The sequence below is a fragment of the Microtus oregoni genome, unplaced genomic scaffold (assembly GCF_018167655.1).
Source record: "Microtus oregoni isolate MIOR12 unplaced genomic scaffold, Mior012 000030F_ref0000283, whole genome shotgun sequence".
NCBI lineage: Eukaryota > Metazoa > Chordata > Mammalia > Rodentia > Cricetidae > Microtus > Microtus oregoni.
Window position 1 is genome coordinate 22863456 of NW_024543089.1, and position 25531 is coordinate 22888986.

The window sequence follows — 25531 nt, forward strand, 5'->3', positions numbered from 1 at the left end:
TTTGTGTTCAGGTGTGTGTGCACATACATGCAAGTAGAGGCCAGAGACCAGAGGCCCGGCAGGTGGTTTCCTCAGTAGTTCTCCAGTATTTTCTGAGACAAAGTTTGTTGCTGGAAGTGTTATCAATTCAATAAGACTCAGTGGTCCTCCTGCATCCCCTCTCCCCTTCCCCAGTGCTTGAGTGACAGAAATATTTCGTTGCATCAGGCTTTTAATGTGAGTGCTGGGAATTGCAACTTAGATTTTTTTTTTGCCTGTGTGCACATATTTTACCAACTGAGCCATCTTTCCAAGCCCCAAGAAACCAAAATTTTTCAAATATTGATGCTTATGCTATGAATATTACCTTTGTGGAAATGTTGATAGCACTGAATCATATCAAGGATTTACAGAAGAATTGCAGGTAAACTAATGAGATATTCATACTGACAATCACATTTGAATTTACTCTGTATGTTTAAATTTCAAAAAAATAATATAATTTCATTATTTTTATTCAACTTTCTCTACTAAAATGTGAATGGATATCAAGCTTCCTTCTCGGTATCTCTCTGGATCATTACTTAGGTGCCAAGCAATTTGTCACAGCCTGGGTTTCTGCTTTCATTTAATAAATGAAACCGAAACGTTATGATCCAAAACCACTGTTCTGCTATGCAGTGATCCATGTGAGAACAGTGAACTTACGTCTCCGTAAATTTGTTAGTCATCTGTGAGGAAAAGCAAGGCTGACCTCGTAATGTCAAATCCCATTTAGAGCCGGCAAATAAGTTGGATGAGGGACTCGATGGCTTTTGAGCTGTATTAAGAAACATACTTCAGTGTGGGAGGCTGGAAACCCTGGTAAATTAATGTGGAGATTGCAGCCCACCCAAATAATTTATCTCTGAATCCTATCTTCCAGAAGAAAAGAATAAGTTAATAAAGGTTGCAGCTTGAGTAAATGGTTTCATGCAACACATGCTTTTAAGTGGTTGAAGTACTAACTCTGACCTTGCACCTCAGTTTCCCACTCTGTTGCTTTCTAAAATCTTATTAGCAACTGTTTGTGACTTTTGCTACAAACTCATTGAAAGGGCAAACATCAGATCTTAAAATTAATTTGTAGACCTTCTTTGAAGAATTACATTATAGAGTCCTTTTCTAGCAGTCTCCAGACTACTATTTGTTCTTGTTGTTGAAGTTTTCCTTAATCAAAAGTCAAAAATTTTTAAGGAAAAAAACTTAATTTTAGACATCCTAATGCCTAATGCAAGGATAAAATAAGACTTCATTTATATTCCTTAACTAATTGTCATATCTCCTTCTGTAGTTCATGGACCCAGTCATCTGCTGCAACAGAGGATGGAAATGATTCTCACTATTTCAGAACAACGTTTGGTGTTGACCACATTACATATATCGATCCATAGTCTAATCAGTTAACCAAGTGTCTGTACTGAAACCTCACTGAAGAAATCTGCTTCCGTTGACTGAAGAATTCCCACTTTCTCCCTGAGATATTTGCAGTGGCCCCCTAGCCCCCGTTTTCTTTCTTTAATGTATCATTCAGGCTTTAGATTCTTCACTTTCTGATTTATAACTCCTATGGAATGACTCAGATAATGTCTATGTAGCTTCAGTTGGCATTCAAATGCTTCTTTTGAGATACTCAGCCTTTTCTGGGTTTAAATACTGCTCTGTCTTCCCATTTGTCTTTGGTGAGCCAGCTGGAATACTTTCTTGCTCCACATTTAGCCTGCACGTTCATGCTTTTGGCCCTTTGCCTTGACCCTTCTCCCTCCCTGTTGCATTGGCTTACATGCAATTCCCTTAGCTCTTGTTTTGTTCTAACAGTTAGATCAAGTGTCTTTGCAAACACCCTCTCTGGGCCTACGCGCTATTCCTGTGATGTAAAGTACTGTGAGGATTGATTTTGTGCTCTCTCCAGCCCTTTAGTCAGTGAACTCCTTCAGGAACCTGACCATGCAAATAAATGGCTGAAAATTCCTGAGTGAGTGCAGGAAGAAATGAAAGAGAAATTAAATTTTTCTCCTCCTCTGCAATGTTTGTTGCTTCTGTGGCTATCTCCTGTTTAGTGAGAACTCTCTACACCATTCTGAGGAGACTAAGAATTATTAGTACAGAAATGCTTGTTTAAATGTTGCTATTTAACTGCAACCTGGACACTTAAAAATAAAAGATAAATGTTTTGAGGAAAGTCTGATTTGATTATGCCAAAACAATAGACTAGAAAGAGAGTGGAGAAAAAAATTTAATACATTATCCCTAGGACTCTGTGTGGCAGTATATAAGCAATTGGTGAAGCTGCATCAAGCATGTGCAGAAATATGAGGTCTAAATACATTTGAAGGACTTAGAACTAAGACTGGATTGGGAAGCTTTGTGGGTCAGGAAGGAAGGAAGAAATACTAGACAACTTTTAGAGATCAATAAGTTTTAGAATTGAATCCAGAAATATCCTTAGCTATAAAGAAAACTAGAAAACTGTACATGAAATAAAAAGAGCCAATCAGGTGACTTGTCCAAAAATACAACTGTTGTTCATAGCCTCATTCATATAAAATACGCAGCTTTGAAAAAGATTCTCAGGTCGAAATTAGGTTAGTGGGAATAACGACTAAGGCAGGTGGAAGAACAAAGCAGGGGATTGTTAATGGACATATGGATGTGTTTCTTAGTGACACAACATTGTGGTAGGAGTTGGATAATTCTGAATATAGGAAAAATATGAATTACATATCTTAAATGGATATATTGTGCTGTGGTAAAATAAATGTCAGTGCTCCTCATTTCTCTCCTTTGATCCTCTGTTGAATTTTCTCAGCTTCTCCTTCTTAAAACACATGTGTTGGGCATGATAAGAAGACTTTTAGCTTTTTCTTTGGAAGAGACTACACTAGTAATTCAGGCTGTTGTTTGCAATAACATATAACATAAAGAGAAATGAGCATTCCTCTGTGTAAAGTTGGCAGCATGTAACTGTACCTATTTGCTATTTATCTGAGGGAAGAACACAAGAAGACTATAAAGGAGATGTTTTGTCTTGCTGTGTATCACTTGGTTCCGTACTGATTTTCATATTTGACCTACTTTCCAAAGATTGTATATAGTTACTACTGAAGGACTTTTATTTTTCCTTCATGTTTGCAAGTTGAACTTAAAGGCTATTGGGAAACTTGGGCTCAGTGATTTTCGTGGGAAAACAGGCTCACTAGATGTGATAACAAGGTGAACACTGGAGCAAATGCATTTATATCCTGTTTATCTCAAACACAGAGCCAATCTGGAGCTCTAATTCCTTCAGAAGATGATAAATGTTTTCTGCCAGTCTTTCCAACTGAACAAACTCTGTTTGATCAGTATTAATCACTTCTGGCAGGCAGTGCTAGCTGTAATCTAGGTGAGAAGCCTGTCATCAGTACCACGTAATGAAGTGGCATAGTGTGGGACAAAGAGCAGAAATATTTCCTTTCACCTAGCAATCGGGAATTGGCAAATTTAATAAGATATGAACCATGTGTTTTCAAATGAATACTACAAAATGTCGATCTATAATATAATTATGTTTTTTTCTTCCCTTGATTTTTATTTAAAATGTACGAATTGACCCAAGTAATACTACGTCTTGTTTAATCTACAGAGTTTTTCTTCTGCCCTCCCAAATTCTCTGGTGTTGCTGCAGAAGAGACTTTCTAAAACCAAGTTTCACCATGAACAAGCCAAAACATATAGAGAAGCTGTGAACAAAGACATTCTTAGCCAGACCCAAATAAGCAAAAAAAGAGTCTCAATCATGTAAGGTTTAGCAGTCTTAAAGTGCATCCTACTCCAAAGTGCTCCTTATCAGATTTGAATTTATTTTCTACTTTTCAATGTCATATTCCCTAAAAAGTCACCAGATTAATTTTTTCCTTTGATAGAGCAAAATGTGTCTCAGTGTTCTGTGCTATGTACTTAGTCACTTCTTAGAAGAGCTCTCCCGTATTGTTAGCCTCCCAATTCCTAAATACAAGTAACTCAATTTGCAAGAATGAATTTCCCGGAACAAACCGTAGGCAGAAATTGTAGCGCCCTGCTTGATAAATCAACATGTTTTTCGCTTGCTCTGTGAAAAAATCACATGCAGTATTATCCTTTGAGGTAATGATCACTTTAAATTGTCTGCTAAAGGTAATTTAAATTCACTCATTTACATTGGTCTTTTGAGAGAGAGAGATGGAACATTTCTTTAAAAGGAAGAGGTTAATTGGTGTTCAATGGACATCTCTGTCATTACAATGATTAATTAATTATGTCAATTCCTGAGTTGCCCCTGGAATCTGTCACTCAGTTTTGCAGGTTAACTCAATTCATTCCTTCTGAAGTCAACCATTTTGAAGTGAATGAGAAATCTAGTTAAGCCATCTATGGGGCGAATAAAAGCATTCCATTTCTGAAGATGGACTAATGAACCGAGTAGATACATTTATTTAAGCAACGCTGAGAAGATAGCACTATGCCAGTCCTTAAAGCACTAACACATTTTTTTAAAAGATGAGTATCTGAAAATTTAAATAGTACTTTAGTGTTTTTTTTTCAATTTGAGAAATGAAAGTTCATTTCTAGAGCAAAAAAAAAAAGTGTTTTGCCTTCAATTATTTAGGTGTTGTTGACGGCAAGTAGGGTACATCAGCACATCTGAATCTCTTGTATGTTTTCAAAAATCTTTCCTAAATGCTTTTCCTCTTGCATTTGAATTTCCAAAATGGTCGCATAACTTTTCAATAGCTACTCACAAATATTATAGCTTAGGGAGTATTTAATTGCCACTTCAGTATTTGATATAACCTTTTAATGTTAGGTATAATTGAGGTGTGTGCTTTCTAAGATCAGCAGGAATTTGCTATTAATTTTAAGGTGCGTGGACTTTGAAGATTTTCTTTTAAATATGTCAACTAACAGTTAGGTGACATCTTCTCCATAGCATCTCCTTTTAGTCTTTGGCTCTCTCTCTCCCACACAGGTCACCTGTATCCCTCACTGAAGTTGCTGGAGATTCATCTTCTTCCCATACAACTGGTGTAGGGGCAGTCTAGAGAGTCTTGAGTCCCCACTTTTTACAAATCTCTATGCCTGAATTGTTTTATACTGTCTAGTAATTTAGCTCTTATTATAGGACTTTTATTTGACTATAATGAAAACATATTTCTGGATTGATCTATGTAACTATACCCCCAAATCTGTTAGTTACAGAGACTTGGCTTTGCAAATAGCATCGTAGCAGCACAAAAATCGGTAGTTATATGGGCAAAAGGTACATTATTACCAAGAATGTGACCGAATGAACACACAGGACAAGGTGCAATTATTGGAAAAAGACATTGTTATATTGATTATACTTGTCAAAAAATGTTGTCTTAGGATGATCATTGGCAAAATAGAAAAAGCATCCACTTGCCATTATGGGACACATGAACCAAATTCTGCAACCTCTTTAGAATCATTTTTAAATTGTTTAACTTATGAGGTTGAAAGGGGGAGAAGAAACAAATGTATAAATCAAAGAGTCCTTGTATTGTCTTGCTGATATGCTTTGTATTGTAAACTAGCAGAGGTTGAACAGATATGATGGGACGATGAACACCACGAGGCCGACTGTTTCTCTCACCTGATGATGCTGAAAAACACTCTGTTCAATGTTTTCCATGTCTTGTTCAACAGAGTACACATTTCTTTGTGGAGAGACCATGATCCAGTCACCGGGAAACCTTTAAATTATATTTACACACACTATTCTAAATGCCCGTGGTTAAATTAGAAAACATGTGTTGTCCTCTTTGCATCACCTTTTTTAAAAATCCTTGTGTATTCCTTTGAAGTTACATAGAGAAAACAATATACAGCTTCTGCAAAAAAGTTTGTGAAGTTATTTCTATTCTAAATATTTCTTAAATGATAAGATATTCAAAATATGTAATGTTGATAAGAATGAAAAAAATTGTGCAAATTCTGAACCATTTATTCTCTCCACATTCTTCATTTGTCTATGCACTATTTTTTTAAATGTCCTTCAGGTATTACTTTTTACAGAACACCGTTTCTTAGCTGCTGATTAATATTAATTTTTATTAAATATACTTACCTTTTAGTTTAATTCATGCATGACATCCTACCACAGATTCTCCTCCTACTACTACTCCCAGTCCCTCCATCTACCTAATCTCTCCCTCAGATCCACTCTCCCTCCATTTCTCTTCAAAGAAAAAGAAGACCTCTCACAGATATCAATTGAACATGGCCTAACAAGATATGATAAGACTGGGCACAAACCCTCATATTACAGCTGACGTGGCAACCTAGGAGGAGCAAAAGGGTCCCAAGCACAGACAAAAGAATCACTCTCCCTACACTCATAGCTGGGTGTCCCACAAGAATACTAAGCTACACAACCATAGCATATTTGCAAAGGACCTAGGTACAACCCAATAAGGGTCTGTGTTTGTCTCTTTAGTCTCAGTGAGCCCCTATGAACCCTGCTAATTGATTCTGTGAGCCATGTTCTCAGGGTGTCTTTAACCCCTCTGACTCCCGCAATCTTTCCTCCCCATAGTCTGCTGGGTTCCCAAAGCTCTGCCTAATGTTTGTCTGTGGCTTCCTGCATCTGCTCCCATAAGTTTCTAGATGAAATCTCTGAAATAGCCACTGAGCTCAGCACCAATCCATGAGTATAGCAGAGTAACAGAGATATCATTATAAATCATTTATTCATTTTTTCTCTTGTGTTTGGTTCTATCCCTAAGACTCTGGGCTATCTAGCCTCCGGTTCCTCACCATCTAGGCAGTATCAGGCATGGGATTCCTCTTATGGCATTGGCCACAAGTTAGACCAGTAATGGGATGGCCAACCAAATAAGCTCTGTGCTATTATTGTCACTGTACATCTTTCAGACCAGATAGATTGTAGTTCGCAGATTTTGTAATGATTGGTGTCCTGCTTCCTCTTCTAGGAGCCATGACTGATTACAGCAGATAGCTGGTTCAGGCTCTGTATCCCCCATTACTGGTAGACTAGGGTCACTCTTCCAGATTCCATCTAGAAACTAGGTTTCTTCATCACCCATAAATGCTCCCTATTTCAATCATCTTTCCTAGTTCTCTCTCACTCTGTCTCTCTCAGCTCGGTCATCTGTTCCAAATTCATCCACAAAATCGATTTCTCTTTCCTAAGGAAATCTATGTGTCCCTATGGAATCCTTCCTGTTACTTAACCTCTTTGTATCTGTGGATTGTAGCATGATTGTCCTTTGACGGAGGAAGGTCATTGGTTAAGTAATAAAGAAACTGCTTGGCCTCATAGGTTAAAACATAGGTGGGAGGAATAAACAGAACAGAATGCTGGGAGGAAAAGGAAGTGAGCTTAGACTGGACAGCTCTGCTCTCTGGAACAGAGATGCCATGCTCCTCTCTCCGGGGCAGACACACACGATGAAGCTTCGACCTAGGATGGACGTAGGCTAGAATCTTCCCGGTAAGCGCACCTAGCGGTGCTATGCAGATGATTAGAAATGGGCTAAATTAATATGTGAGAATTAGCCTAGAAGAGGCTAGATAGAAATGGGCCAAGCAGTGTTTAAATGAATACAATTTATGTGTTGTTATTTCAGGCATAAGCTAGCAGGCGGCCAGGGTGCTGGGGATGCAGCCCTGCCGCTCATATTACAACAGTCCTTCACTTAACAGTTAGTATCTACATATGAGTATGTTCATGTCAAGTTTGTCCCTCTGGATATGGGCTGGTGTGGGAGGTCCTTCTTTCTATGTGTTGCTTTTATTGGTTAATAAATAAAGAGTATAGAGAGTCATAAAATAAAGCCTTAATAAAAGAGACAGAGTAAAACAGTCATAAATGGAAAGGAATAGAGAAAAATAAGACATGTAAAAATGATAATTTCTAGAGAGTTTGAATTATGTATATTATTGTGTCTTCTTTGAATTTTTTGACTGTGTACGAGCTAAGTACAGAGAGACATTTCTTTGTATGGGCTGCTAAGCTAAATAAGCATGTATTTTAAAAAGGTATCATGACTTCCAAATTTGGGTCTAATTTCCATGTTGCTCTGGAAAAGAGGTTCTTCTCTTGTTTCCCCAGAAGATGAGAACCTGTGGACTGCTTCCAGACCAATATGGTTTGATGTAACAAGACCCCCTGAAAGGTTGCTGTAAACACCCACACAAAGAAAATACTTCATCCAATAAACAACAGGAAGCAGTTTGGATGAAACTATGCCCATATTCCCAAATTCTTTATAAATGTTTGTTTACATTTAAAGGGGGATATGTTATAAAGGTAATACTTTGCATTGATATGGATCTTGGTTTATTGATACAAATTTAAGGTTAATTTTGTTATATGTATATTTCTGCTCTTGATTAAGGTATTGTATTTATGTAGCTCATTTAAAAATGTAATGTATAATTAAGAAATATAAGTTTATAGATAACAGTTAAGCTTGTAGTCATTTTAGTTAGATTTTCTAGATATACAGAGATATATTCCAATTAGGTATTCATAAAATCTTTCAGAGACCTTCAAAATATGGCATTTAAAATGTTTTGAAAACTTAGGAATTTTCATGACAGTGAGACACATCTGTTCATGGCAGAACCAGCTACTTCAAGAGAAAGATGGGCATCAAAGAGGCTCCTTATGGAATTTGCTAGCCATTTGGACAAGGAACTGCTCTTTCTGGGACTGCTTGAGTGGACATGCAGGACCCAGAGAGAAATGATTGCTGAACTTTTGTAAAGGTGAGATGGTCTTTCATGGTTCCTGCTTCATAAAAGACTCTACTAGACGTTCTACAGGATACAAAAGAAAGTGACTGGCAAACTGCCAATAGAGGCAGAACTGTCTTTGAAATTTTTTACTTTGTGGAAAAGTCTTCTGGACACTATGGGCCCATAGGTACAGAAGATCTTTGGGTGACTTTCCAGGCAACAAGATATCTCTGTCAATTCTAGAGCTTTGGAAATTGCTGACAATCACTTCCTGTTTACTTAAGTACAAAGAATCCCTCTGGGTTCTTTGATGGATTTGAAGAATATAGTCGTTATTATTATAGTTTTCCTTAGTTATGATAAAAGATAAAGTAGATATAAATATTGTAACTATAACTCTTGTTTGATACCTGTTTTGTTATATGTTAAAGTTAAAGCCTTCCTTTTTGTTTAAATAGAAAAGGGGGAAATATAGTAAGAGGTCCTTCCTTCTATGTATTGCTTTAATTGGTTAATGAATAAAGAACAGGCTTGGCTTATAGCATGGGAGGAGAAGGGTGGAGTCAGGGAGATGCCATGGGGCTGCCAGCGGAGATAGACATACTGAAACTTTGCTCATAGCCCATGACCTCATGGTGATGTGCAGGTTAATGGAGATGGGTTAAATTAAGATGTAAGAGTTATCCAATAAGAAGTTAGAGCTAATGAGTCAAGCAGTGATTTAATTAATACAGTTTCGGTGTGATTATTTTGGGTCTAAGCTAGTCGGGTGACCAGTATGAACAAGCAGGCCTCCTCCTACAATGGGCTACCTTGCTCAAAATGATCTTTTCTAGTTCCATTTATTTGTTTGAAAATTTCATAATGTCTTTGTTTTAAACAACTGTTATATTTCCTTTCATGCTATATATTTTAACTGTGTCATAATACTTATCAGGTTATGAATTCACATACCAAAAAGGCTTTATTATTTTCTGTATTTTATGCTAACTATAATTATTATCATAAATTCTTTTAAAATATTCATTTCAAGGTTTGGTTGGCCTCCATTCTGAGCAGATTGTATGGAGAACATAAATATAAGCCTATACTTGGACACACATACCCTCAAATTCTAAGTTAGAGAAGAGTCAGGGCAAATTTCTCCTCTACTTAAGGCTGTGAAAACTAGACTCCAAGTTCCAGTCAGTAGCATGCATTATGCGCCTCTGAAATAATAGTCTGACTTGACTAAAATTCTAAAAATTTTCCTAATGACTACATAAACTACTTAGGTTCAAACAACTCATGATTCTTATATGCTTGAGAAGTGATTTTACATGTAAAATAAATGTGTGGGTGTTTTAATTAATTTTCAAATATACCAATAAAAATTGTTACATTGTTTGGTGCTGTTTTATTAAACACTTTACAAGGCAGGTGCTTTACAAGTCAGTTACAAGAGATTTAAACTTTTGAAATCAACTCTAATCCCTTATTCAACTATTTCTTACTCCTGTTCTTTGTTTTATTTTACCATTAACTTTCAATGGATATAAAAATTTAAGTCCTAAAATGTCTTCATCTGGAAAATATATCGTTATTATTTTTAAAATAATTTTACATTATTATATAACTTGATCATTTTTCTTTTCCCTTTCTCCTCCAAGCCAGACTAGTGTATCACCAGCCCTTGATCTTTTTCCAGTCCATGAATTCTTTTTCTTTAATTGCTTTTGTTGTTGTATTAGTATATGTATGTGTAGATATTCCTAAATACACAAAAATAATATGCTCAATATTTTTAAATATACTTTCTATATTGAAGCAAGCATTATTCTTTTCATCTCTACCTTCAATGTGACCAAAAAACACCTGAGTTTTCTGACATTTATGTCCAAGATATACCAAGTCATAAAAAATATGTAATTGTTTGAAGATTAAATTAAAAAATAAGCAAAGTAAATTTAAGAGGACACACACATAAATTAGTTTTTAATTTTTTGTTATTTTTTATCCAAAATTTTAAATTTTACATACCAGCCACAGTTCCCCCTCCTTTTCCTCTCCACCTTCTTCCCAACCTCCCATTCACTCCTGAGAAAGGGTAATGTTTCCCATGGGGCGATCAACAAAGTCTGTGGCATATCAAGCTGAGACAGGAACAAGCCACGTTCTACTATGCTATTAGTATATTGTTTTCTACTTAATCTATTAGCTTTAGACTTGTAATTTGAAATGAACACAAAGAAATTGTCTAGTGCAGCCCTTTCTCCATTTTTCTTTTTCCAATCAGGTCTTGTTACTTTCTGTTGTCTTCAAAATGATCTTTGGAAAGCAGTGTGGCGGTTTCTCAGGAAATTCGGGATCAACCTAGCCCTGGACCCAGCAATATCACTCTTGGGAATATACCCAAGAGAGGCCTTATTATACAAAAAAAAGTATATGCTTTACTATGTTCATAGCAGCACTGTGTGTAATAGCCAGAACCTGGAAACAACCTAGATGCCCTTCAATGGAAGAATGGATGAAGAAAGTATGGAATGTATACATGTTACTCAGCAGTAAAAAACAAGGACTTCTTTAATGTTTTTCTTTACTGCTTGTCCTACAACACAAACAATTCTTTACATGTGATGGACAATTTTCAAGAACCACATATCAGTAAGTGTACAATGGTTATGTACACAGAAAATAATGTGACTTAATGCTAGGTTTCAGAAGCCTGAAAAATAGCACAGAAGACTGGATTCACAAAGCCTGCTCTGAAATTGCTTTTTAGACTCAAAAGTAATAGAGAATAAATGTTTCAACTTGTATTGTAAAGCTCCACTTATGATTTAAAAATTACATTTGAAATAAATGATTAAACTGTTAAAATGTGTATTAGAAAATGCTGTGCTATTCTACATGGCAATGTGCACAGCTAGATGTTTTAGTACTACAGAATGGAGGCAGGAATATAAATGATTTCTTTTACAGCTCTGTACTACAATTCCAGTGTTTCGGTATTTGCAACAGAAACAATTTTGTGTTTTTTTTCTTAAATCAAAATATGAAGACATTAGGACTCTCTTCCTCTAGGAAGTCACTGAAGAAAATCGTCTTGATATCCTGGACCATCATCCCTTGCAATATTATCAGTGTTGTAAAAATAAGCTGCACCCAGAGTCTTGCTTCTGTTGGCACATGTCACACGACAAGATCATTATTTTTGACTTGGGAAGGAAGTAGGCAAAAGTTGATTAATACATGCTTAGGTATTTATGATATATTATATTATGATTAGGTATTTATGGTATTTATGCTATAGGTTAAGGATGAGCAACTGGTGTCTGAATCCTTGGAGACATCTAGTATTTGTGCCAACAAATATAATGATAAAGAACTTTAGTAAAGATGGCTTTTATACATGAGTGAGGCTTCATCCTTCCCACATCACCTGCATCAACAGGATGCTACTCTGCATTGAGGCTGACATGCTCCATACTGTTATGCATTGTGCATTTTGAAAACCTCAGGTCACAGAAGTCAGGGTTCACATTTGTTAGGTCATTATACCCATACAAACAAAGCTTCAGAATAAGGAAGATGTGATTGAGGCTCTAGGTGGAGCCAACTTCTAGTTCCCCAGATATCAGAAGATCCACACTTCCAAGAAGTGGTGCTTCATCAAGTACAATGCAAGTGCATTTGAAAACATGGTAGCTGAGAAATGGCTCATCTCTGATGCCTATGGGGTCAAATACATCCCCTGGAAAATTGGCAGGCCCTGTCATCCCAAGTGCTTCCACCGTACTCTCCTATATCCCCCCGCCAAACAGGTTCAATAATAAATCTAACATTTAGTCTGAAAAAAAGGAGAAAAAAAAAGAGGAGAAGAAAAATTATTAGTGATGGAGAGATGGTTTTAGTGGTGAAGGGCAAATGCTGCTCAGAGTGACTGTCTGCAATTTTAGTTCCAGGGATCTGATGCTCTCTTCTTTCTTCTGCAGGCACCAGACATGCACACAGTACTCATGCAGGTATTCAGGGTAAATTCTCACACACATAAATTCAGGATATTTAATTTTAAAAATTTTAAATGTTTTTAAAAAAGAATATCTTTCCAGGTGAGGTATAGAGGTGCATGCCTGTGAATTCCTGTTATTTTGTAGGCACAAGCACTGAGATGTCAAGTTTTCTACAGTCCAGAAATCAGAAAATCTTCGAAGAAATCTGTCACACATACACAAATATGACTCCTATGTATCTATTTGCAGTTATGATTTGTTATTTAAAAATGAGAACATTTTTAATAGAAAAGAAGATAATTGTGGGTAATACCAAACTTGTATTTTAGCTAGCAAGTGTTATGGTTTGTATCTGAAATATCACCCCAAAACTCCTGTGGTGGAAGCTAGTCTGTACCACAGCAAGGTACACAGGTGTACCCCTGGTCACTAAGTTTGGTATCTTGCTCGTAGGTTTCCCATTGTGGCTTCGTAGGTTGCTAGGGTGAGCAGTGATGCTCACTGGAATACAGCTTCCTTTTCCTCTCCATGCAACCAGGGAGTGAGCAATGTTCCTGGATTCTACCCCAAAGTCCTGCTAAGACTTAAAAGCAGCTGATCAAACCAATTAGGGAATTTAAATTATGAGAATTCCATACGTGAGTACACTGTATTTACACTATTTCCACCGTTCCTTCTCTCACCTAAGTAACCTTCCCGCAACACTTCCTCTGTGGCACACAACCATTCTTCTAGTAGTTACACTGAATTATACTTGTAGAGTCCATTCACTATTTGTTTTAGGGGTTCTGTTCATGTGAAGAGACACCATGATCACAGGAACTCTTTCTCCCAGCATTCAGTTTAGTTTTCCCCACCTAGCTTTATTCTACCCTATCAAGCCAAGCCAGTTTCTTTATTAACCAATGGTATTCACAGCATACAGAGGGGAATATCACATCACAGGGGTCTAATCTTCTATTATGCAGAGGCCAGAAGCTGGGTTTCTCTTTGAACCTGATTCTCACATTTTCTCAGCATGACTGGATGTCAAGAGGCCCCAGAAATTCTCCTGCCTCTTCCCAACCCTCAGTTTGGAGGTAAGTTTACAGTCATGAGCAAGACATCCAGACTTTTTAAATGGGTGTCAGGATCTGAACTTTGGTCCTCATTATTGAATACTGGTTGTTCCTAACCCCTGAGTCATCTCTCCAGTACCCACATAAGTTTGCCAGTAAGTTTATTTTCTGATTTTTATTTGTATTACAACTTTCCCCACTATATGCATACTTCTTAGTACTCTTCACTAATTCTCCTTAATAATAAGTACCTTTCATATCATAGGTATCCTTTTTTTTTAAACTGTTGTTCTTCTAATAGAATGTCAGAAGCATAAAGATTGTCTTTACAGCCCAGAAAAGGCCTTGGTACCTAATAAGAAATCAATGAATACTTATGAACTGATTGCAATTACAAATGTGAGAAACTTTGCATCCACCACAGAGTCATTTAAGTTACAAATATTATTATGTTTTTATTTTTGAATATACTATTAATTTATATACAGCTATTACAATAAGTTTTTTATCTTTATTTTATTTTTTTAAAAAGAAAAAAACAAGTCCCCCTCCCTCATCAGCTCAAAGAGCAATCAGGGTTCCCTGCCCTGTGGGAAGTCCAAGGACCACCTACCTCCATCCAGGTCTAAGGGAAATGGGAGGCGGTGGCAGGGAAGAGACAGAAATCTTTAATAAGTAAATAAATAAATTTAAAAAAAAAGAAAAAAAACAAACTATCTTTTCTCATTTTACATAACATCTCCAGTTCCCACTCCTTCTCCTCCCATTCCTTCCACATATCTTCCTACACCACCCCCCATGGACTCCTTAGAGAGGGTAAAGCACATTGCTTTGAGAAAGGTCGAAGGCCCTTCCTACTATATCTAGGCTTAGCAATGTATCCATTAAGAGAATGGGTTCTCAAAAATGCAGTACAAGCAGTAGGAATACAAGAGGATATACATATGAAAAAGAAAATTACTAAAGCTGAAATCACACATCAAACCCCACACACTAATAGTAGCATACTTCATCAACCCACTATCCATAATGGGCAGGTCAACCAGACAGAAACTTAACAGAGAAATAAGAAAATTAACAGATGTCATGACTCAAATGGACTTAACAGACATCTAGAGAACATTCCACCCAAACACCAAAGAATATGCATTCTTCTCAGCACCTCATGGAATCTTCTCTAAAATTGACCACATACTTGGTAACAAAGCAAACCTCAACAGATACAACAATAATTGGAGTAACTCCCTGTGTTTTATTGGATCACCATGGTTTAAATTCGAATTTAACAGCAACACTAACTGAAGAAAATCTACAAACTCATGTAAATTGAACAGTGCTCAACTGAACCACCCTTGGGTCAAGTAAGAAACAAAGAAATTAAAGACTTCCTAGAATTCAACAAAAATGAAGACACAATGTGCCCAAACCTATGGAACACTAAGAAGCAGTTCTAAGAGGCAAGTTCATAACATTAAGTGCCTACATAAAGAAAATCAAGAAATCTCACACTGGTGACTTAACAACATAACTGAAAGTTCAAGAACAAAAAGAAGGATTTAGGCATACACATTTTTCATGTTTAAGACAACTAAGCATTTTAGATTTCTAGAATCCATAAAAGAAAGTATGGTATTTGAGACTGAGAACAAATGCTTTATTTCTAGGAGCATGTTGCCCAGTGACTATTTTACATTTCTCCTTTCTCCACTCCTATTTAAAATCTGAGGACTCCGTCTCTAAATCATCCACTTCATTAAGCAGAAATGTAGCTTCTCCCCAGTCTTGAAATGTTTGCTTGAATTGCCTTTGCATTGTACTGCTCTTTGTCTCTACTTCCTTTCTTAATCTACTTTGCAGGGAAATCTAATTTCTTTTCTAAATTGAAGTTGTGTGCTGCCAGTTCTGATATTTTACTATCCACATTCTCATCAGGGCTATCATCCCTGAACTTGTGAGTCAAAAGCATTGCATAGAATTGCTTTGAAATATATGTTTGAATTGAAATACCATCATATTTAAACATATCAAAATTAATTGTGCTTCTCATACAACCTGTGTGTGTGTTTGCATATTAAATTACATCTTATAGGCTAGCAGAATTAAACATTACCTACTTACAAGATCATAAAATCAAGCATGAGTTGAAGAATATAGCTATCTTTCTTAGCAGCACTACTATTGTATTCTTTATGGGGTATAATTTTTAATTCATACTTTAATGAGCCTTCCATAAAGGAAAATATGACCTATCCTGGTTTTGAAAAATAGTTTTCAGTAAATTAGCTGTCATAGAATTTCAGGAGATTATACAATATGAGATATATCAAAATACATACTATTTATGATTACCTTAGCTTTCTTTCTTTGAACATCTTGATGCATCTTAATTAATTATAAGTTATTTATGAAATTAATTATCATATTGATTACTTTGTGAAGAATACATATAGCTTGACTCGTGCATGTGCTCTGTGCTCATCACCTATGCAGGTAAGGGTTTTGCAATTTCATTGTGCACGGTTTGGGTACTAGGGAAGACTTGCAATGTGTACGGCACAAGGCTACACCATATTCTGAAGTCTGGCTAAAGATTATGTTCATCAGAGTATCAATTTATCATAATGTCCAAGGATATTTATGCTAAGGCTCAATTTCCTTTTTCTTTATTATTAATGGTGCTTTAAAGAAATTTCATCTTGAAAACATCTTAGAGTCATTAATCCTTATGATGAGTGTGAAAGTAGTTAAGAATACTTATCTGTACTATGAAAAGGGCAAAGTCAATGAGAGCCAACATGGAAATATTTCCAAATTATCAGAAGAAAGACTTCCCATAGAATATATAGCCAAGCACAGACAAGGTGAATGTGTTTTTGTTTATTTAAATTTTACTTTTTTCAAATTGTGTTGTGCTTGCCAGTGTAGAATATTTTAAAGCTAAATATTTTAAAGTAGGAAAATTCCCATGGACAAAATTATTATCTCTTCTTTTTTTCTGGAGAAAAAAATTATCAAACTCATCTTTTCATTATTTTCTACATGCCCACTGAGAAATGATATGTATTTTTTATGAATAATTTAAGGGATGTAAGCAAATATTCTAGTTTAAGTTGTATACTAGATGCATTGGTGTATGCAGAGCTTCTTGCTATATAAATCACATTTTATTTCTACTGACTATTAAATTAGTAATATTTCTGCCAGTGTTTTAATTGAACATGGTAGATATCATTTTCCAAAGCAGATTGATAGCAATTTTCAGACGATTATTTAGCCAAAACTGCTTGGTGTGATGACCTATCCACTTGACACATGAAATTTAGAATTGAAAGTTTCATCAAGAGCTATATTCCTGTGGGCAAAGAACTTCCCTAACTTTGTTCTTTAAGTGAACATCTGTCAGTGTCAAACTCTCTAGATTTTACTTCAAATAAATTGTTATTTTAATTTAATATTATAGGTTTTTTTCATGACACATAATTCCATTTTTTCAGTTACATGAGAAAATATCAACATTCCATTGCATGCTCTGATGTGCACTTTCACCTTCAGACACAAGAATGTGCACAAGCACATTGTCAACCCATGCATTCGCACAGAAAATATACATGCATACAAAACTTACAAAAATGAAAACAAATCTTATAAAATGTTCTCTCAACTGTTTATAACATGCAAATTTTACTTCAGATATGCTTGCAGGTGCTATATTTTATATATACTATTTCTATTATTGCTTTCCTCACTAACAAAGTCATGGACTTGGCTTCTTAGTCACACATTTAGACCTTAAGGAGTTCTGTCTTCAGAAAAGCACTTGTAAAATATTTTTTTGGGGTTAACTCATATTTTATACACTAATCTTCCTTAATTTCAGGTCATATTATTTTTAACAATGGACAAATTAATTATTAACTAAAGTTTGATTAATTAAACAGATTTGAAAGAACCCTTCTTTTTGAAGTTTAATACAGATTTACATTGAATCTGAAAACTGTCACCACCATTTGATAATTATTTTGGTGGGTGTATGAAATATAAGATATTAGTTTTATTTAAATCCCATTTTAATCCTCCTTTATGAGAATTAAAGTAATTCAAAAGAATTAATTCTAGGTAGATGATTGATTTATAGAGTTCTATTTCTGAGTATCACCTTTATTGCAGAAGAAATGTATTTCTTCTAGGTCTCGCCTTTTAATGAGTTGGAAATTAAAATGAACTTTAATTTTAAACTTAGTATTCAAAAGAAGAAGATAATTGTCCTTATTGACTCCTCATAATCTTCCGTAAAACATGTTATTATGCAATTTTCCTTTTAATTATGAAAAATGTAATACTTCAGAAATTTCATCTCATCATTTACCACTTCCCATGTGAGCCGCTTTGGGATGTTTGTGAAAGAAGAAAATATGATATTTGAGTATGATGTTTGTAAGCTTAATGAAAGGTTCAAAAGCACTCCTTTCCCCAACAAAACAAATTGCACTGATGGAATAGTTTCCAAACTTACAATCAATAACTAATAATATTTATTTTGCCTTCCTGATATTTTAAAAGATTGGGAAGTAAGAGACATTACAGATTCAGATAAGCCTCTCCTAGAATACAATAAAACTGTACTGCTGTAAATACCTTAACATAACCAAAGACTTTAAAGTCTATTTAATGAGACCAATGCAATTTGGATTTATGGATTTTAAAGACTAATAGCTATTCTTTTTTCCTCTTATATGACTTATATCAAGTACAATAACAACTTTATATGTCAAACTATAAAAATATAAACTTTTATTGTAGTACAAACTAACATATGTATTCAAGATCAAATTGTTGCTATCTTCTTAATATAATGTTAATAAATACAAAATCAGACTAAGTTAAATAATGGCTAGAAAGAAAAATGACAAAATCATTTTTCTGTTAAAAATAAGGTAATTAACTTATCCTAGAAACATAATAACTAAAATTAAACACATAAATACTATTTTTGAATCACTTATCATAATGTCCCAAAATTTATATTACCCAAAGAAGAGTAGTGATATAATTTATCATCTTATGATTAGGGGACATGAAGTATTAGGGAATCAATTATGATATAATCAATATGTGACACATTGTCCTTATGCTATGTATGTATTCACTGTCTGTTAAATCATGGACTTGAACAAACAATCCTAAGAAAATGTCCAATAACATGTGTAGAAGGAGGCGGTTGGTTCACTCCCGACTGTCCAGAACCAAAATAATCACCCAGAAATTATAATGATTGCTGCTGTTTGGATAATAGCTTAAGCATGTTTCTGGCTAATTCTTTTATACTCTACCAACCCATCTCCATCAATCTGTGTATTGCCACATGGCTGTGGCTTACCAGGTAAAGTTCCATTCCCGACATTTGTTTCAAGCTGGGCTACATGGCATCTTCCTGACTCTGTCTACCCTCTCTGTCTCTCTGTCTCTGTCTCTCTCTGTGTGTGTCTGTGTGTGTATATTAACTTCCAGCCTGACTATATTCTGTTAAGCCTTTGACCAAAAGCAGCTTTTTTATGAACTAATGGCAATAAAACATATTCACAGCATACATCACCTCCCACATCAAACATATAGTTTTCTTGCTACTTCTTTGTCTCATAATAGATAACCACTAATATATCAGAATTGTATATATATATATATATGTACATTACTTTTGTCAAAATTTCATTGTGATAAACAATAAAATAATAGAATAAATGGACTTAATTTATGACTTTATTTTTCTTATTAGTCATTCATTTATAGAACATAACCACAGTTTTTTCTTTACTATTTTCAAATAGTATTCAATTGTGTAATTACATACTTTTGCTTTAAATACTCATCTGTTGGTGGGTGCTAGAATTGTTTCTTTTATTTGTTTCCTATGATATGAATCATGGCTTTCAACATTAGCATACATGGATATTCACATGTATAAATATTCATATACATGTATAATTTCATTATTCTTGCTATGTAATCAATAGATACACTAAGTCTACTACGTGAATTATGACAAAGTAGAAGTTTGTTCTGTTTATTTCTCTAACTTTCTTTTTTTTATTTTCTAACTTTTCTAAGTAGCTGCTTTGTTTTTTCTTTTGATTCTCAATGAACACTATTTCAATTTTTTCTATCCTTCCTAGTGTTTTCTTTATTGATGCATAACTGCTTTGAAGAATGAATTATTTTCACATCTGAAATATGTATTTGGAGTGTTTGTCACTAGAAATGTACTTATGGCAGGAAATCTTTAGTACTATAATTTTTCAACTATAAGCATTAGAATTATTTTGCATAAGATAAAACTATATAAGTATATATGTATGTATAGCATATTCTACATATGTATATGTATATATAGCATATTCTTTCTTATACTACCACTTTTACTACCACTTAATGATTATACTAAATTACATAAAAATGATGCTATTAGTTACTAGTAATTCACAACTTTTGATGCTTTGTAATAGATACATAGCTAGTAGGTTAATGTGTATATTTGTATGTAGTACATATTATATATATTTGATTACAAATTGTGTGTAAAGCTGCCTTCCTGTATATTTGCCCAATAATGAAGCTATAACAAAAAGTGATGTAGTAGTTAATAATATTATATTTTCTACTACATATAAATATGCATGTAAATATGCATTTTTTAAACAATATTAATAATAATAATTTATAAGATATGTAATTTCCCTAACAATTAATGACATCAATAATAAATTAACACATGGAACTATTGTGTGGTACAATTTAGAAAGGGTAAGAAGATGTAACACTTGAGTAAAGAAATTATTACTTAGATACGATTTTTTTCTCACAGTTTGATTAGAAGAATTTTATTTAATGATAAAATAAAATATTGAAATATCAGATGTTATGGAAACTTAAATGAAAAAGTTTGGTAATATCTTAAAATTTGCTGTAGATATGTTTATTTGTAAATATTGACATCAATCATATTGTGAATGTTAGGAAGAAACTGAATACATTATGGTTTTTAAAATACAAATATATAATGCTTTTCCCTGAAACAGTTGTTTCATATTTAAATAAATGGTAGTAAATAAAAACAGAGTTAAGAATCAAAAACTAAAGTATGAATTTCTTCAATAATTTCACATTTATTCAGTAGGATAGAATGAAGTTGTGGTTTGTTAGAAATAGTAATGGGTTGTTCAGAACAATCTTCTACTTCAATTTGGTCACTTCTTCAAAGGCCTGATTCCTCTTCCTCTAATTCAGAAATCTTGGTTGGCATGAAAACCTCAGTTAATCAGTCCTTGGCAGACTTAGCTAAAAGAATCAACTTTACAATGAAAAGTTTTGTAGCTAAATTCAATTAATTTTTAGGAAGAGTTATACTTGCCTCAGGTGAAATGTAATTCTACATTTAGAATTAGATTAGACACCCAAATTCTCCAAAGGAATAATCCAGTTCAATTATTTTGGATTAATCAAGAAGGTAGGCAAATTTGGTCTCCAAATTTCCATCCCATATGTTAGAAATATTTTTTAAATCATGAAACCACTCTGTATAAGCTATTTAGCATAATCAATCTATAAAAATATAGACTATGCTTGTGTTTGGTGAACTCAAGCATCCAGGTCTACTAAACAAGATCTAAAATTTTAAAATGATATAAATAGTGGGTGTTGCATTTCTAGAACTACTAAAGGAGACAAGAAATAAGCAGTTAATTTAATCAGTTTACATGTAGTCACTTGCCCTTTCATAATATTTAAGTGTCATTCTGATAGACTTTATTTGAATTAATAATAGATGCTGTCCTTAAGAATGGACATAGGGATTTTCTTATGGGCAGGTGCAGGCATATTACTAGAATTAGCAGCATCTGAAAATAAAGTGGGGAAGTAGTTGATTACAGAGTTCACTGTCTTTTCAGTGGACATCATCTTTAACTAGCTTTTATTTGGCTTCAATTACTGCATCACCTTCCAATACATTGTCTTACAGGCACAAATTCCCATTCCTATCTTTCTATCTATTTTATGTGATGCTTAGTAGTTAACTCCATACACCACATTGCTTCTTTGTCTGTTAGCTTTCTAAGAGACTCCTTTATTCTGTAACTTAAAGACAGGATGAATTGCAAGATAGGACAAGGGCAAATAGGCTCCTTCCATAATTCTGTGTAATTATTTGTACCTCCTATTGTCTTCCTATCACTCTGTGTCTCATCCAGTACACCATATAACATATGATATATGATCACATAGTATCATGCATGTCATATATACAATATTAGTACAGTAACTACTAAAATAATTTAGTTTCTAAAGCAATTGGTTTAACTGCTTCCTTAAAGACAAGAGCAGCTGTATGCTCTTCACATCTTTGGATAAATGAATCTAATACTAATGAGAACTCTTCTTTTAAGCTTCCAACTTTAATAATTCACAGTTCCTTTCTTTATTCATATATCCTAGAAGTTAAAATTATGTCCCGTCATTTTAAATCTTTATGAAAATTTAATGGCCATTGTACATTTTAGACACCAGTAAGTTAATCTTGGCTGTTAACTTGACTCCATGTGGAAGCAACAAAGAGGCAAACCTTTGGTCATGTCTTTGCAGAATGTTTATGATTCTATGAACTGAAATGGCAAAGCCTAGCCTGAACATAAGCAGTAGCTTCCAAAGGTCCAGATATAAGGGGATCTATCAAAAAAGTTTTCAAGTTTGTCAGTTTGGCACATGTTTTTCTGGCAAGTTCATCCACCTCATGCTGCTACTGCCATAGTATCCTCCACTGGCATCCCAACTCAGCATTGTCATCTTTTCACTGGGGACAAAGGGCCAGTAACTCTTCCAGGATTCCCTCCCTCCATCTAGACTTCAGTGATAAACTGAATTCAGAGGCATCCAGCCTCATGAATGAGCTGCTACATGTTTTCCATCTCTCCAGTGTAGATTGTTACCATTGTACTATGTAGACAATATTGTATAAGTCAATCTAATAATCCCCTTCTAATATATTCATCCTGTCAATATGGTTCCTCCTGTGGATTCTGGATAATTCTAACTTCATTTTTAAAACCTTACATATAGTTAATACTTTATTAAGTACTTTCATAAATTTTAATTTCTGTCTACTGTTTATGCTCTGAAAAGAAATTTGTCACAGTAAAAATGCCATCACATAAGGTTGAGTGAGCAATGGTCATGCTATGATGTTTAGTTCAGTTCTGAAACGTTTCAGCACAGCCAATAAAACATCGAGAATCTTTGAAATGACCTAAACCAACTATTGGATATTACAGTGAAATTCCTACTGACATATCAAAGATGATAACTCAGAGATCTGGGATGCTGATTGAGTATACTGTGGTGCTAACAGAAATTAAGTGATGTGTTCAGATCTTTAATTTCTCAGATCAATTACTTTCAGTAAATCTTTAGTGACTCTATCATTATTATAAAACTCTGAAGGGAAATAGAGCTGAAAACAAAAATTACAGCTGAAAAGTAAGCATCATTTTAATTGCAGTGTCACAAAGTGGCAGCTAGCCTCTGATTTGAAATTTTTTCACATGCATATCCTAACAACTGTGGATTATAGAGCATCTAATCCAGAGAGGAGATATTTATCTCCTCCCAGATTAAGCTGAAAAATTCAACTGGTTGGAACTTTCTGAAATGCTATTACCAGTGAACGTAGCTTTCTTTCACCAGTATTAAGAGCTATTCTTATTTGATAGTCCTATGATATCATTGGTTGTAATTTCATTGCTACTATGTGTATCACTTGTAAGACTGTTTCACTGTGTTCATAAGCAGAGATAAAATATAAATTGTAAGTTGTTAATTCAAAAAAGTCATTGTGGATAGGGAATTCATTATGATTCTAATAGTCTTTGCTCAGCAGGCAAGTATAAAAATTCCACAATGATAAAAATCATTGATGCGCTCCAAGGATATTAAGGTTTTGTTAATCTATGTTATAAGGCATGCTTATTCTGAGAACAATAGTAGATTAAGGGAGATAAAGAAAATAATACATTAGATAGAAGTTACTAAAATTCAGGTATTTCTCAGATATGCTGAGTTACTGTTGATCCCTTGAGCATCTGTAAATTTTTGGATTATTATGCTCCTTGAATGAAGTTTAAAAACCACCACAACCTTCAGTAGGAGTAGGAAATGCCAGAATTTTCATCCTAGTCAAAATAAAGTTATATAAATAATTAATTAAGAATATTTTATGTGATCATTTTATATATAACAAATATATTTATCACCTCCATACAGATTCTCTCAAGAAAAAGAGGACATTTAATTGATAGGAGTACTAAGAAATATGTAAGCAGAAGAAGCATACATGTCTCTATGAAGGTCGCTAGTTGGTTCTTGGCCACTTAGCCGTGAAATGGTCACACAGAAACTGTATTAATAAAGTCACTGCTTGGCCCATAGCCTCTAGCTTCTTATTGGCTAACTTTTAGATATTAATTTAAGCCATCTCCGTTAGTCTGTGTATCACCACAAGGTCATGGCTTAGCAGCAAAGTTTCTACATCTGTCTCCGTTGGGGCTACAAGGCCCTGACTCTACCTCCTTTCTCCCAGAATTCAGCTTAGTTTTCCTCACCTAGCTCTGCTGTACCCTATCAGGCCAAGCCAGTTTCTTTTTTAACCAATGGTATTTACAGCATACAGAAGGGAATCCTGTATCATCTATCATCTATGTTTTACTTTGTGATTGCTGTCTTTAGATGACAGAAATGCTGATAAACATAGTACCACAGTGGAGCTTTTGGGTGTAGAACAAACCCTTAAGTTCCAGAAACAATACTTTTCTCCAGACACTGATTTTATTTTCTGAAAAAAAAATATAGTGGAAATTGGACATTTTTAACTCAAGGAAGTATTGTGGGTAGCAATACTTCTATTTCTAGTTGTACCATCATATTTCTAATTGTATGTATTCATGCTGCTAAATTTTCACCTATAGAACAGAATTTAAGTCCAGATAGGAAGAAAAAAATAAAGTTAATGATGTTTTTTGTTTATAAAACTTGCATAACAAAACTAGTCACATACCTAATGATATATAAATTAAAGAAGTTAAATTACTTTCAAAAGAACATTGCACCATTGCTCCACATGTAGACAAAAGCCAGATCTAGGAAATTATTTCCTAGAGGAAGTAGCAGCCATTTCCTAGAATGATTACACATTAAAGATGAATGTATGCTTTTACTTTTGGCAATCAAATACTCTCTTTGATTTGCTGGCAAATCATGAAACCTACAAAATTATATAATTTTTCACAGTTCATCAGGTAAGAAGGTTTTGCTTGATTAAGTGATAAGTGTGACTTGGGTCTAAGGTTGTATCACAGCTTAACATTATTTTAGATGCCTATAATTGTCTTCCTGGTTACTAGATGCATGATAGACATGGTGCCAGCTGGCACACTTAAGTCTCTTTCTTTTATTCTCTAACCAGTAATACAGAATTATCTTAAGACTGAACTGGTAGCTCCTAAACTTCAATACCAATGATGTACTAAAGAAGTACACATTTCCTGGAGAATTGTTCATATAACCATCCCTGGTTTCTATGGATGATTGAATTTCACTCCCCTTTGTGTACCAAATTATCAGGTATCCATATGCCTCTTATAACCTGTGTGCTTGCTCTACAATTAAACTATTTCTGAA

General features: G+C 34.4%; 1 pseudogene; it reads left to right on the forward strand.

Moving 5' to 3' along the window:
* The window catches only part of LOC121465320, a 179601-nt pseudogene extending 167029 nt beyond the window's left edge, over positions 1 to 12572 (forward strand).
* The last annotated feature ends 12959 nt before the right edge of the window (positions 12573 to 25531 follow it).